Genomic DNA, 15,000 nt, shown 5'->3' with positions numbered 1-15,000 from the left:
CCCCGGCTGACGCGGTTTTTGCGCCGCCCCGGCTGACGCGGTTTTCGCGCCGCCCCGGCTGACGCGGTTTTCGCGCCGCCCCGGCTGACGCGGTTCGGACTTTGCACTTTTTGGCTCACCCCGGCTGGCGGCCCACTCACTCGATCGCCAGGTCTGTTTGCCCCGGTGGTTCCACCGCCAGGCTTAAGCGCGAACTTTTTTTGTTTGTTTTCTTTTGATTAAGCGCAAGCTTTTTTCTTTGTTTTCTTTTGATTAAGCGCGGGCTTTTTTCTTTGTTTTTTTTTTATTTCGCCCCGGCAGACGCGGTTTTTGCGCCGCCCCGGCTGACGCGGTTTTTGCCGCCCCGGCTGACGCAGTTCGGACTTAGCACTTTTCGGCTGTGCCTGGCTGGCGGCCCACTCACTCGATCGCCATGTCTGTTTGCCACAGTTTTCCCGGTGGTGCCGCACCCGGGCTCGCCCCGGCTGACGCAGTTTTCGCGCCGCCCCGGCTGACGCGGTTTCGCGCCGCCCCGGCTGACGCGGTTTCGTGCCGCCCCGGCAGACGCGGTTTTCGCGCCGCCCCGGCTGACGCGGTTTTTGCGTCGCCCCGGCTGACACGGTTCGGACTTTGCACTTTTCGGCTGTGCCTGGCTGGCGGCCCACTCACTCGATCGCCATGTCTGTTTGCCACAGTTTTCCCGGTGGTGCCGCACCCGGGCTCGCCCCGGCTGACGCAGTTTTCGCGCCGCCCCGGCTGACGCGGTTTCGTGCCGCCCCGGCAGACGCGGTTTTCGCGCCGCCCCGGCTGACGCGGTTTCGTGCCGCCCCGGCAGACGCAGTTCGGACTTAGCACTTTTCGGCTGTGCCTGGCTGGCGGCCCACTCACTCGATCGCCATGTCTGTTTGCCACAGTTTTCCCGGTGGTGCCGCACCCGGGCTCGCCCCGGCTGACGCAGTTTTCGCGCCGCCCCGGCTGACGCGGTTTCGTGCCGCCCCGGCAGACGCGGTTTTCGCGCCGCCCCGGCTGACGCGGTTTCGTGCCGCCCCGGCAGACGCAGTTCGGACTTAGCACTTTTCGGCTGTGCCTGGCTGGCGGCCCACTCACTCGATCGCCATGTCTGTTTGCCACAGTTTTCCCGGTGGTGCCGCACCCGGGCTCGCCCCGGCTGACGCAGTTTTCGCGCCGCCCCGGCTGACGCGGTTTCGTGCCGCCCCGGCAGACGCGGTTTTCGCGCCGCCCCGGCTGACGCGGTTTCGTGCCGCCCCGGCAGACGCAGTTCGGACTTAGCACTTTTCGGCTGTGCCTGGCTGGCGGCCCACTCACTCAATCGCCATGTCTGTTTGCCACAGTTTTCCCGGTGGTGCCGCACCCGGGCTCGCCCCGGCTGACGCAGTTTTCGCGCCGCCCCGGCTGACGCGGTTTCGTGCCGCCCCGGCAGACGCGGTTTTCGCGCCGCCCCGGCTGACGCGGTTTCGTGCCGCCCCGGCAGACGCAGTTCGGACTTAGCACTTTTCGGCTGTGCCTGGCTGGCGGCCCACTCACTCGATCGCCATGTCTGTTTGCCACAGTTTTCCCGGTGGTGCCGCACCCGGGCTCGCCCCGGCAGACGCGTTTTTTTTTTCTTTCGCCCCGGCTGACGCAGTTTTCGCGCCGCCCCGGCTGACGCGGTTTCGTGCCGCCCCGGCAGACGCGGTTTTTTGCGCCGCCCCGGCTGACGCGGTTTTTGCCGCCCCGGCTGACGCAGTTCGGACTTAGCACTTTTCGGCTGTGCCTGGCTGGCGGCCCACTCACTCGATCGCCATGTCTGTTTGCCACAGTTTTCCCGGTGGTGCCGCACCCGGGCTCGCCCCGGCTGACGCAGTTTTCGCGCCGCCCCGGCTGACGCGGTTTCGTGCCGCCCCGGCAGACGCGGTTTTCGCGCCGCCCCGGCTGACGCGGTTTCGTGCCGCCCCGGCAGACGCAGTTCGGACTTAGCACTTTTCGGCTGTGCCTGGCTGGCGGCCCACTCACTCGATCGCCATGTCTGTTTGCCACAGTTTTCCCGGTGGTGCCGCACCCGGGCTCGCCCCGGCTGACGCAGTTTTCGCGCCGCCCCGGCTGACGCGGTTTCGTGCCGCCCCGGCAGACGCGGTTTTCGCGCCGCCCCGGCTGACGCGGTTTCGTGCCGCCCCGGCAGACGCAGTTCGGACTTAGCACTTTTCGGCTGTGCCTGGCTGGCGGCCCACTCACTCGATCGCCATGTCTGTTTGCCACAGTTTTCCCGGTGGTGCCGCACCCGGGCTCGCCCCGGCAGACGCGTTTTTTTTTTCTTTCGCCCCGGCTGACGCAGTTTTCGCGCCGCCCCGGCTGACGCGGTTTCGTGCCGCCCCGGCAGACGCGGTTTTTTTGCGCCGCCCCGGCTGACGCGGTTTTTGCCGCCCCGGCTGACGCAGTTCGGACTTGGCACTTTTTGGCTGAGCCTGGCTGGTGGCCCACTCACTCGATCGCCATGTCTGTTAGCCACAGTTTTCCCGGTGGTGCCGCACCCGGGCTCGCCCCGGCTGACGCAGTTTTCGCGCCGCCCCGGCAGACGCGGTTTTCGCGCCGCCCCGGCTGACGCGGTTTTTGCCGCCCCGGCTGACGCAGTTCGGACTTGGCACTTTTTGGGCTGAGCCTGGCTGGCGGCCCACTCACTCGATCGCCATGTCTGTTTGCCACAGTCTTCCCGGTGGTGCCGCACCCGGGCTCGCCCCGGCAGACGCGTTTTTTTTTTCTTTCGCCCCGGCAGACGTGGTTCCCCCCCCCCCCCTTTTCGCTCGCCCCGGCTGACGAGGTTTTCGCGCCGCCCCGGCTGACGCAGTTTTCGCGCCGCCCCGGCTGACGCGGTTTCGTGCCGCCCCGGCTGACGCGGTTTTCGCGCCGCCCCGGCTGACGCGGTTTTTGCGTCGCCCCGGCTGACACGGTTCGGACTTTGCACTTTTCGGCTGTGCCTGGCTGGCGGCCCACTCACTCGATCGCCATGTCTGTTTGCCACAGTTTTCCCGGTGGTGCCGCACCCGGGCTCGCCCCGGCTGACGCAGTTTTCGCGCCGCCCCGGCTGACGCGGTTTCGTGCCGCCCCGGCAGACGCGGTTTTCGCGCCGCCCCGGCTGACGCGGTTTCGTGCCGCCCCGGCAGACGCAGTTCGGACTTAGCACTTTTCGGCTGTGCCTGGCTGGCGGCCCACTCACTCGATCGCCATGTCTGTTTGCCACAGTTTTCCCGGTGGTGCCGCACCCGGGCTCGCCCCGGCTGACGCAGTTTTCGCGCCGCCCCGGCTGACGCGGTTTCGTGCCGCCCCGGCAGACGCGGTTTTCGCGCCGCCCCGGCTGACGCGGTTTCGTGCCGCCCCGGCAGACGCAGTTCGGACTTAGCACTTTTCGGCTGTGCCTGGCTGGCGGCCCACTCACTCGATCGCCATGTCTGTTTGCCACAGTTTTCCCGGTGGTGCCGCACCCGGGCTCGCCCCGGCAGACGCGTTTTTTTTTTCTTTTGCCCCGGCTGACGCAGTTTTCGCGCCGCCCCGGCTGACGCGGTTTCGTGCCGCCCCGGCAGACGCGGTTTTTTGCGCCGCCCCGGCTGACGCGGTTTTTGCCGCCCCGGCTGACGCAGTTCGGACTTAGCACTTTTCGGCTGTGCCTGGCTGGCGGCCCACTCACTCGATCGCCATGTCTGTTTGCCACAGTTTTCCCGGTGGTGCCGCACCCGGGCTCGCCCCGGCTGACGCAGTTTTCGCGCCGCCCCGGCTGACGCGGTTTCGTGCCGCCCCGGCAGACGCGGTTTTCGCGCCGCCCCGGCTGACGCGGTTTCGTGCCGCCCCGGCAGACGCAGTTCGGACTTAGCACTTTTCGGCTGTGCCTGGCTGGCGGCCCACTCACTCGATCGCCATGTCTGTTTGCCACAGTTTTCCCGGTGGTGCCGCACCCGGGCTCGCCCCGGCTGACGCAGTTTTCGCGCCGCCCCGGCTGACGCGGTTTCGTGCCGCCCCGGCAGACGCGGTTTTCGCGCCGCCCCGGCTGACGCGGTTTCGTGCCGCCCCGGCAGACGCAGTTCGGACTTAGCACTTTTCGGCTGTGCCTGGCTGGCGGCCCACTCACTCGATCGCCATGTCTGTTTGCCACAGTTTTCCCGGTGGTGCCGCACCCGGGCTCGCCCCGGCAGACGCGTTTTTTTTTTCTTTCGCCCCGGCTGACGCAGTTTTCGCGCCGCCCCGGCTGACGCGGTTTCGTGCCGCCCCGGCAGACGCGGTTTTTTTGCGCCGCCCCGGCTGACGCGGTTTTTGCCGCCCCGGCTGACGCAGTTCGGACTTGGCACTTTTTGGCTGAGCCTGGCTGGTGGCCCACTCACTCGATCGCCATGTCTGTTAGCCACAGTTTTCCCGGTGGTGCCGCACCCGGGCTCGCCCCGGCTGACGCAGTTTTCGCGCCGCCCCGGCAGACGCGGTTTTCGCGCCGCCCCGGCTGACGCGGTTTTTGCCGCCCCGGCTGACGCAGTTCGGACTTGGCACTTTTTGGGCTGAGCCTGGCTGGCGGCCCACTCACTCGATCGCCATGTCTGTTTGCCACAGTCTTCCCGGTGGTGCCGCACCCGGGCTCGCCCCGGCAGACGCGTTTTTTTTTTCTTTCGCCCCGGCTGACGAGGTTTTCGCGCCGCCCCGGCTGACGCAGTTTTCGCGCCGCCCCGGCTGACGCGGTTTCGTGCCGCCCCGGCTGACGCGGTTTTCGCGCCGCCCCGGCTGACGCGGTTTTTGCGTCGCCCCGGCTGACACGGTTCGGACTTTGCACTTTTCGGCTGTGCCTGGCTGGCGGCCCACTCACTCGATCGCCATGTCTGTTTGCCACAGTTTTCCCGGTGGTGCCGCACCCGGGCTTGCCCCGGCAGACGCGTTTTTTTTTTTCTTTTCGCCCCGGCTGACGCAGTTTTCGCCCCGCCCCGGCTGACGCGGTTTCGTGCCGCCCCGGCAGACGCGGTTTTTTGCGCCGCCCCGGCTGACGCGGTTTTTGCCGCCCCGGCTGACGCAGTTCGGACTTTGCACTTTTTGGCTGAGCCTGGCTGGCGGCCCACTCACTCGATCGCCATGTCTGTTTGCCACAGTTTTCCCGGTGGTGCCGCACCCGGGCTCGCCCCGGCAGACGCGTTTTTTTTTCCTTCGCCCCGGCAGACGTGGTTCCCCCCCCCCCCCCCTCCGTCTTTCTTTTTGTTTTTTTTTTTCGCCGCGGCTGAAGTGGATTTTTCGGTGCCTCGACGCCCCGGTAGTCGCGGTTTTTCCGTTTCCGCACGGCCCCGGCTGACGCTGCTCGGTCACAGTCGCCTTTTGTGAGGATTGCAGACTTCTTGAGCGCGGGTGTTTTTTTTTTGTTGTTGTTGTTGTTTTATTACGCATTCGCTCCAGCAGACGCTGTTTAGACTTTTTGTTTCCTCTTTTATCCTGCGACGAGGTGACGAGGTTTATTCGGTGCCCCGCCGCCCCGGCTGAAGTGATTTTTCCTGTCCCGTGCCGCCCCGGCTGACGCGGTTGGGACTTCGCGTTTGTTCGGCCGCCACGGGTTTTGGCGCACTCGCTCGGTTGCTTGTTGTTGCCACTTGTTGCGAACCCAGGTTTCTTGAGCGAGCGCGGGCGTTTTTTCTTCCTTTCTTTCTTTGTTCTATGTGTTAGCGAATCGGCCTTTAATATCACACGAGGACTCACAACCAACAATTTTCAGTTTGAAGTGTAAAAAATCTGCAGGTGTTGACGTAACTGACTTGCCCCGTACCCTTGAGTACATCCATGAAGTTCTCGTAGTACTACTAAATCGCATTATTCCAAGTGGAGAAATTCCCATAAACTTGCAAACCTCTACACGAAAATCGGTGCGCGTGATAAAGTTGAAAATTATCGTCCGATATCAAATGTGCCTTCTATAACACAAATTCTAGGAAAAAAAAAAAAAAACACTTGTTCGCCGTTTTCTGCGCCGTGACTGGCAGCACTCCGGCGAAGCGAAACGGGGTCGATTCGAGCACGATATCGGCGTCTTTCGACGTGCTCGCCGGCGACCGTCGCACGAGTACGTCGCACGAGCGCGTCTGCCGGGGCGCCGTTTGCGAAGCCGACGCAAAAGTGGGAACCGCCGCTCGGATGATCGCCGCTTTCGGCAGAGTGAGTGTTGGCACTCCGGGGAAGCGAAACAGCGTGAATGCGCCCACGAAATCGGCGTATTTTGAAGTGCCCGCCGGCGACCGTCGCACGAGTACGGTAAACCGCGTCAGCCGGGGCGTAGTTCGGGACGCCGACGAAAAAGTGGGAAGCGCAACTCGGATCTTCGCCGTTTTTGCAGGAGTGAGTGGCGGCCCTCCTGCGAGACCAAGAAGCATCGATTCGTGCACGAATTCGGCGCCTTTCGACGTGATCGCCGGCGACCGTCGCTCGAGTAGGGCAAACCGCGTCTGCCGGGGCGGGCTTCGGGACGCCGATGCGAAAGTGGGAAACGCTGCTCGGATGTTCGCCGTTTTTGGCCGAGTGAGTGCTGGCACTCGGGCGAAGCCAAACGGGGCCGATTACGGCACGATATCGGCGTCTTTCGACGTGCCCGGCGGCGACCGTCGCACGAGTACGGTAAACCGCGTCAGCCCGGGCGGAGTTCGGGACGCCGATGCGAAAGTGGAGAACGCCGCTCGGATCTTCGCCGTTTTTGGAGGAGTGAGTGGCGGCACTCCGGAGAAGCCAAGGAGCGCCAATTAGCGCACGATATCGGCGTCTTTCGACGCGCTCGCCGGCGACCGTCGAACGAGTAGGGCAAACCGCGTCTGCCGGGGCGGGGTTTACGACGCCGACGCAAAAGTGGGAACCGCCGCTCGGATGTTGGCCGTTTTTGGCAGAGTGAGTGCTGGCACACCGGCGACGCGAAAGAGCGCGAAAGCGCCCACGAAAGTGGCGTATTTGGACGTGCTTGACGGCGACCGCTGCAGGAGTACGAAAAACCACGTCAGCCGGGGCGAGCGACCCACGGCGGTCTGGGTGCTTATCGCTGCTATTATAGGGGCACCCCGGCAGACGCAGAAAAAAAAAATTTTTTTTCGACCTTCTTTTTTGCTGGTCGAGCTCGGGTAACCCAGGTCGCAATGGGAGCCGCGCACGAAAGCGGCGTCGCGAGACGCGTTCGCGGTCGCTAGTCGCACGAGCTCGGCAACCGCGTCAGCCGGCGCGGAGTTCGGGATGCCGACGGCTAAGTGGGTACCGCTGCTCGGATGTTCGCCGTTTTTGGCCGAGTGAGTGCTGGCACTCCGGCGAAGCGAAACGGGGCCGATTCGGGCACGATATCGGCGTATTTCGACGTGCTCGCCGGCGACCGTCGCACGAGTACGGCAAAGCGCGTCTGCCGGGGCGAGGTTTGCGATGCCGACGAAAAAGTGGGAAGCGCCGCTCGGATCTTCGCCGTTTTTGCAGGAGTGAGTGGCGGCCCTCCTGCGAGACCAAGAAGCATCGACTCGCGCACGATATCGGTGTCTTTCGACGTGCCCGCCGGCCACCGCCGCACGAGTACGGCAAACCGCGTATGCCGGGGCGGGGTTGGCGACGCCGACGCAAAAGTGGGAACCGCCACTAGGATGTTCGCCGTTTTTGGCAGAGTGAGTGCTGGCACACCGGCGACGCGAAAGAGCGCGAAAGCGCCCACGAAAGTGGCGTATTTGGACGTGCTTGACGGCGACCGCTGCAGGAGTACGAAAAACCACGTCAGCCGGGGCGAGCGACCCACGGCGGTCTGGGTGCTTATCGCTGCTATTATAGGGGCACCCCGGCAGACGCAGAAAAAAAAAATTTTTTTTCGACCTTCTTTTTTGCTGGTCGAGCTCGGGTAACCCAGGTCGCAATGGGAGCCGCGCACGAAAGCGGCGTCGCGAGACGCGTTCGCGGTCGCTAGTCGCACGAGCTCGGCAACCGCGTCAGCCGGCGCGGAGTTCGGGATGCCGACGGCTAAGTGGGTACCGCTGCTCGGATGTTCGCCGTTTTTGGCCGAGTGAGTGCTGGCACTCCGGCGAAGCGAAACGGGGCCGATTCGGGCACGATATCGGCGTATTTCGACGTGCTCGCCGGCGACCGTCGCACGAGTACGGCAAAGCGCGTCTGCCGGGGCGAGGTTTGCGATGCCGACGAAAAAGTGGGAAGCGCCGCTCGGATCTTCGCCGTTTTTGCAGGAGTGAGTGGCGGCCCTCCTGCGAGACCAAGAAGCATCGACTCGCGCACGATATCGGTGTCTTTCGACGTGCCCGCCGGCCACCGCCGCACGAGTACGGCAAACCGCGTATGCCGGGGCGGGGTTGGCGACGCCGACGCAAAAGTGGGAACCGCCACTAGGATGTTCGCCGTTTTTGGCAGAGTGAGTGCTGGCACTCCGGCGAAGCGAAAGAGCGCGAATGCGCCCACGAAAGTGGCGTGTTTGGACGTGCTTGACGACGACCACCGCAGGAAAACGAAAAACCACGTCAGCCGGGGCGAGCGACCCATGGCGGTCTGGGTGCTTATCGCTGCTATTATAGGGGCACCCCGGCAGACGCAAAAAAAAAAAAAATTTTTTTTCGACATTCTTTCTTGCTCGTCGACCTCGGGTGACCCAGGTCGCAGTGGGAGCCGCGCACGAAAGCGGCGTCGCGAGACGGCTTCGCGGTCGCTAGTCGCACGAGCTCGGCAACCGCGTCTGCCGGGGCGGAGTTCGGGACGCCGACGGCTAAGTGGGAACCGCCGCTCGGATGTTCGCCGTTTGTGGCCGAGTGAGTGCTGGCACTCCGGCGAAGCCAAACGGGGCCGATTCCGGCACGATATCGGCGTCTTTCTACGTGCTCGCCGGCGACCGTCGCACGAGTACGGCAAAGTGCGTCTGCCGGGGCGGGGTTTGCGACGCGTACGCAATAGTGAGAACCGTCGCTCGGATGTTCGTCGTCTTTCGCCGAGCCAGTGCTGGCACTCCGGCGAAGCCGAACGGAGCCGATTCGGGCACGATATCGGCGTCTTTCCACGTGCTCGCCGGCGACCGTCGCACGAGTACGGTAAACCGCGTCAGCCGGGGCGGAGTTCGGGACGCCGATGCGAAAGTGGGAAGCGCCGCTCGGATCTTCGCCGTTTTTGGAGGAGTCAGTGGCGGCACTCCGGTGAAGCCAAGGTGCGCCAATTCGCGCACGATATCGGCGTCTTTCGACGTGCCCGCCGGCCACCGTCGCACGAGTACGGCAAACCTCGTCTGCCGGGGCGGGGTTTGCGACGCCGACGCAAAAGTGGGAACCGCCGCTCGGATGTTCGCCGTTTTTGGCAGAGTGAGTGCTGGCACTCCGGCGAAGCGAAAGAGCGTGAATGCGCTCACGAAAGTAGCGTATTTGGACGTGCTTGACGGCGACCGCCGCAGGAGTACGAAAAACCACGTCAGCCGGGGCGAGCGACCCACGGCGGTCTGGGTGCTTATCGCTGCTATTATAGGGGCACCCCGGCAGACGCAGAAAGAAAAAAAAAAAAATGGGGACATGGCGTGCGTCACCGTGCGGCTTCGCAGCGTTGCCGAAGTCGCCGAGCCCTTCGACTGAGCCGAACGGCGGACAGGGAACGTTGGTCGGCCGTTCTAACCTGTCGGTGCCACGCCGAGACGTCGTTAAGGAAAACCGCGTCGTGGGCCTCTACGACGCCGTCGAGTCGTTGTACGTTTGGTGTCCAGCGTGTCGGCGGCGAGTAGCGGACACGTCGTTCACGACTTCGGTCTTTCGCAGTCGACGCGAACTTGCGGAGAGTCGTGGTGCCTCACGTTTTCGGCAGAAACCGCGGCGGAATTTTCCCGTGCGTGCGCGCACGACCTCGGTGCTGTGCCGTCAGCGTAGTGTTGCACAAACTCGTGGCCTACCCAAGGTGCGGTACGTTTGCGGCCGTATCCTCGGTGGGAATTTCGTGAGTAGGGTCGCAAATTCTACGACCTCGGCGGGTTTGAGAGCGACGTAGACTTGTGGCACGCTCAACGTGCCACACGTTTCGGGGCACACCCGCGGTGAAATTTTCTCGAGTACGCTCGTATTAGTGCCCAAGGAGGTCTGGGTACTTATCGCTGCTATTATGTGGGGGTTCTCGTGAGCGGCGTACGCGAAAGCGACCGGGTGTCTGATATGCGGCGGGCTTCGGCCTCGTCAAGCGTGTCCTCGGGTCTGCTCCAGGGGAATCCACGGCAGTCGTCTGCAGCCTCATCCGCTTGATGCGTTAGGGGCTGGTTGTCGGACGGTGCCGTTTTACCACGATATCGAGGTGTGTTCCGTGTCGTCCTCGGGCGATTCAGATGCGAAAGCGCCGAAGACGCGGGCGTGACCCGTCGTCTGGCGGCTTTGCAGTCTCGGCTCCGTTGCTAGTTCCGGCCGGTCCACCGACAGTGCAGCGGGCTTGGGCAACCCGCACGGCGCGACCGAGTCGATGCAACGAAAAAGAGCGAGCATGAACGTGCTTCTTGCCGCACGGCTCCCACTCGTCTTTCGGGAAGGTTGTGCCGTAGCGAGCTCGAACGCCGTCATCTCGGAGTGCAAAATAAGCGTGTTGGGGCGCCTGAAGGTGGCCTCCGCCGCACACAGACTGCGTCCGGCCCGCCGAAGGCGAGGACGGACGCGCAGTCGAACGATTACCTGGTTGATCCTGCCAGTAATCATATGCTTGTCTCAAAGATTAAGCCATGCATGTCTAAGTACATGCCGAAATAAGGCGAAACCGCGAATGGCTCATTAAATCAGTTATGGTTCCTTAGATCGTTTCTTCCTACTTGGATAACTGTGGCAATTCTAGAGCTAATACATGCAGTGAGCCTGGAGCCCTTTGGGTAACGGGTGCTTTTATTAGACCAAGATCGATCGGGTTTCGGCCCGTATTGTGTGGTGACTCTGGATAACTTTGTGCTGATCGCATGGCCACGAGCCGGCGACGTTTCTTTCAAGTGTCTGCCTTATCAACTTTCGATGGTAGGTTACTTGCTTACCATGGTTGTTACGGGTAACGGAGAATCAGGGTTCGATTCCGGAGAGGGAGCCTGAGAAACGGCTACCACATCCAAGGAAGGCAGCAGGCGCGCAAATTACCCACTCCCGGCACGGGGAGGTAGTGACGAAAAATAACAATACGGGACTCTTTTGAGGCCCCGTAATTGAAATGAGTACACTCTAAATCCTTTAACGAGGATCAATTGGAGGGCAAGTCTGGTGCCAGCAGCCGCGGTAATTCCAGCTCCAATAGCGTATACTAAAGCTGCTGCGGTTAAAAAGCTCGTAGTTGGATCTCAGTTCCAGACGAGTAGTGCATCTACCCGATGCGACGGCTCGGACTGAACATCATGCCGGTTCTTTCTTGGTGCACTTCATTGTGTGCCTCGAGATGGCCGGTGCTTTTACTTTGAAAAAATTAGAGTGCTCAACGCAGGCGAGTCGCCTGAATAAACTTGCATGGAATAATAGAACAAGACCTCGTTTCTGTTCTGTTGGTTTTTGGAATACGAGGTAATGATTAAGAGGGACGGACGGGGGCATTCGTATTGCGGCGCTAGAGGTGAAATTCTTGGACCGTCGCAAGACGAACTACTGCGAAAGCATTTGCCAAGAATGTTTTCATTGATCAAGAACGAAAGTCAGAGGTTCGAAGGCGATCAGATACCGCCCTAGTTCTGACCATAAACGATGCCAACCAGCGATCCGCCTGAGTTACTCAAATGACTCGGCGGGCAGCTTCCGGGAAACCAAAGTATTTGGGTTCCGGGGGAAGTATGGTTGCAAAGCTGAAACTTAAAGGAATTGACGGAAGGGCACCACCAGGAGTGGAGCCTGCGGCTTAATTTGACTCAACACGGGAAAACTTACCCGGCCCGGACACTGGGAGGATTGACAGATTGAGAGCTCTTTCTTGATTCGGTGGATGGTGGTGCATGGCCGTTCTTAGTTGGTGGAGCGATTTGTCTGGTTAATTCCGATAACGAACGAGACTCTAGCCTATTAAATAGGTGCGGGGTTCCCAGCACCTTACAACCTTCTTAGAGGGACAAGCGGCTCCTAGCCGCACGAAACAGAGCAATAACAGGTCTGTGATGCCCTTAGATGTCCGGGGCCGCACGCGCGCTACACTGAAGGAAGCAGCGTGTCTTTATCCCTGTCTGAAAAGACTGGGTAACCCGTGGAACTTCTTTCGTGATTGGGATAGGGGCTTGCAATTGTTCCCCTTGAACGAGGAATTCCCAGTAAGCGCGAGTCATAAGCTCGCGTTGATTACGTCCCTGCCCTTTGTACACACCGCCCGTCGCTACTACCGATTGAATGATTTAGTGAGGTCTTCGGACCGATGTCCGGCGCGGCCTTTCGGTTGCGCCGGTCTGTTGGAAAGATGACCAAACTTGATCATTTAGAGGAAGTAAAAGTCGTAACAAGGTTTCCGTAGGTGAACCTGCGGAAGGATCATTAACGGATTGTGAAGGGTGAGCGCCTCAGCTGCGTCTGCGCCCGACACTTTCTGCCGCTGACCCCGTTTGGACGCGGGGTCGGCTTTTCCCCACGGGGCTGCCTGAATGTGGAGCGGCACCCCGTGACAAATTGTTGCGCCCAGCGGACGCCAACACCGCGACCTTGGACGGTCGGCCAGGTGGCGGACGCGGGTACAAACGGCGCAACGCACTCATAGGTCGGCTTTCGACCCGCCACTGCACCGTGGCTCGAAGCGCTCGAAATGCGCGACCCGACCGCTGCGGGACCGCCTAGTACTGTAAACAGGAGCGGCGGAGCGCGAACGGCGAGTCGTGGTTACGTCGGTAGAAGGCGAGGCTGCGCGTTCCCGAAACGCCAGCCGAGTGCCCTCCCGACCGTTCGAGCGTGCAAGAACGAGACCCGACAATCGCGCGGCGACTGCCAAGTACGAGAGGAACGGCACAAGCGTCGGCGGTCGGTCAAGGAACTGGCGATGTGACGGGTCCGCTGTGCACCAGTGCATACCGTCCCGCCGTCCGCGGCAAGCGCCTCCGCGTCCTCGGGTGACGGAGGCTGCCGGTCGGTTCTTGCAGGCGAGGGATCTCGCTGGCACCGGTTCGCGTTGACGCGCGGCCGGTCATGGCACGGCGATGCGACGGCCGAGGTGCGCAGTACTCGATGGAGGAACCGCACGCTCCGATGACCGTCCCGCCCTCCGCGGCGTATGCGTACCGACCGTAATGGTTGCAGCAGCGCCGGCCGGCTTTTGAATTCGCCACACGAAACACGGTGCGAGATCGCGGTTAGGGGAGCGTCGACGTTGCCAGGCGTTTTGCTTGCTGCCGAGGGAAAGGCGGCACGGCCACGTCGCGCTCGTCGCGATTAGCGGGTCTGCGCGCTTTGGGAAGGTGCCGCAACGACTTGCCGAAAGAGGAAGCACGGAAGAACGAGGGACTTGGACGTCCCGACAATTGAACGCACTTGCGGCCAGGCCCTTGCTGGCTTCGTTCTTCCGCCTCGAGTAGGCTCGTACGCGGCTCCGGCGCCGAAAGTGGTCCTTGGCACCGACTTCGGTGGACGTGGGAAGTGCCGCGCAAGTACGGCGCGCCTGGCTCCACCTGTTGGCTAAAGTAGGCAGCCGGATCGGCATTTTGGTGTGCGGTGGCAAACCGTGGATGCGAAAAAAGCTTGTGCGATTTCGTGGAACAAAAAGCGGGGGTCCCCCTTTTTATGCGGAGGAGACCGACCCGCCTGCCGTGGTGAACCGCGACGCCACGGTAAAAACGGGAGAGGCTTGTCGATGGGACCGTGCATCCCGCGCTCCACGGAGGCCGGGAGGCGGCCGCCCGAGGAAATGTGTAGCCGTCGAGGCCCGCATCTGCGTGCACTCTTATCCAAATGGGTGTACCGCAGGCATTTTCTGGTTAGGCGGGCCAATGAGAGCGAGCACACAACGATACCTACGGGTCCGGCTTGGAGAACCGGCTTCGACGCCTCCCGAGTATTTATAGAGGGGTGGACCACGAAAGCACTCGCAAGTAGCGAAAGCGAAACGCCGTCCGAAACACACCGTTTGCTCGATTTGCGGCAGCCGAAAAAGGCGCGGCAGAGTTTTGGAGTCCAAGCGTGCGCTGAAAAGCGCCCTTCTTGGCCACTGTTTGGCCGAGTGCCAGAAACGTTTGGTTTTGACTGTACGGAATTGAACAAACACTTTTTCACGACTCTAAGCGGTGGATCACTCGGTTCTCGGGTCGATGAAGAACGCAGCCAGCTGCGAGACTTGGTGTGAATTGCAGGACACACTGAGCACTGATTCTTTGAACGCACATTGCGGCCTTGGGTCTTCCCTTGGCTTCGTCTGTCTGAGGGTCGGATCACATATCAAGAGAGCCTTCGGCGCACAAGGGAACGTGAGCCGTCGACTCGTTTTGACCGCGTCGGCAACACGGACAGCACGCTGAACACCTCACAGCGAGCGCCAACAGCGGCCACTCAAGGGCGAGACGGTGGCGACCGTCGTGCCAGAGCCCAACCGAAACGGGGGCGACCGACTGCATTGAGGATGTGGCACCTCGTTGAGACCGCCGCAGGACTTCGAGTCGGAAGGAAGCCTGCAGGGAAAGTGCGGTCGAGGTTGCGTACTCCTCTCTGCGACCGGGCGCGCAAGAGCTGCGAGAGCCACGGACGCGCAACTTTAACGCACGGTAAACACGAGGAGCGAAAGCCGGCCAGCAAAGCTTCTCCAGCCGTGCGCAAAGTGCGCGAGATCGCAGCCTTGCGTTGCGCTTGTTGCCCTCGAAGTAAGCAGGGTGTCCCGTAGACCGGGCGCTCGAACACGCTGCGGGGCCGTGCCTCCTCCAGGCTTTGCCGCGCGAACAGGGAACGTTCGCGCGCAAAGCGCAGGGAGGTGAGGAGGCTGCGCCCGACGTTTGCGGTTCGCTGCGTACGCGGTTGATGCGGAGAGCACGGCGCGACGACTTGCCGCGAAGCGGAAAAAGTCTCCCGCACGAGTTGGCGAAACGTTGGCGAAGCTTAAGGCGTTCTCGTCGTAGTCCGCCGTCGG

General features: G+C 62.2%; 2 non-coding genes across 2 annotated transcripts; both read left to right on the top strand.

Annotated features, from left to right (window-relative positions):
- The first annotated feature begins 10,622 nt into the window (after positions 1 to 10,622).
- LOC142790579 (small subunit ribosomal RNA) lies at positions 10,623 to 12,437 on the top strand. Its single transcript, XR_012889624.1, has one exon. It is a non-coding gene; the product is annotated as a small subunit ribosomal RNA (ribosomal RNA).
- Positions 12,438 to 14,156: 1,719 nt separating this feature from the next.
- LOC142790493 (5.8S ribosomal RNA) lies at positions 14,157 to 14,309 on the top strand. Its single transcript, XR_012889551.1, has one exon. It is a non-coding gene; the product is annotated as a 5.8S ribosomal RNA (ribosomal RNA).
- Positions 14,310 to 15,000: the final 691 nt, after the last annotated feature.

The sequence above is a fragment of the Rhipicephalus microplus genome, unplaced genomic scaffold (genome assembly GCF_043290135.1).
Source record: "Rhipicephalus microplus isolate Deutch F79 unplaced genomic scaffold, USDA_Rmic scaffold_115, whole genome shotgun sequence".
Lineage (NCBI taxonomy): Eukaryota > Metazoa > Arthropoda > Arachnida > Ixodida > Ixodidae > Rhipicephalus > Rhipicephalus microplus.
The sequence above is the reverse complement of the archived record's forward strand: the minus strand, read 5'-3'. Positions and strand labels throughout refer to the sequence as shown.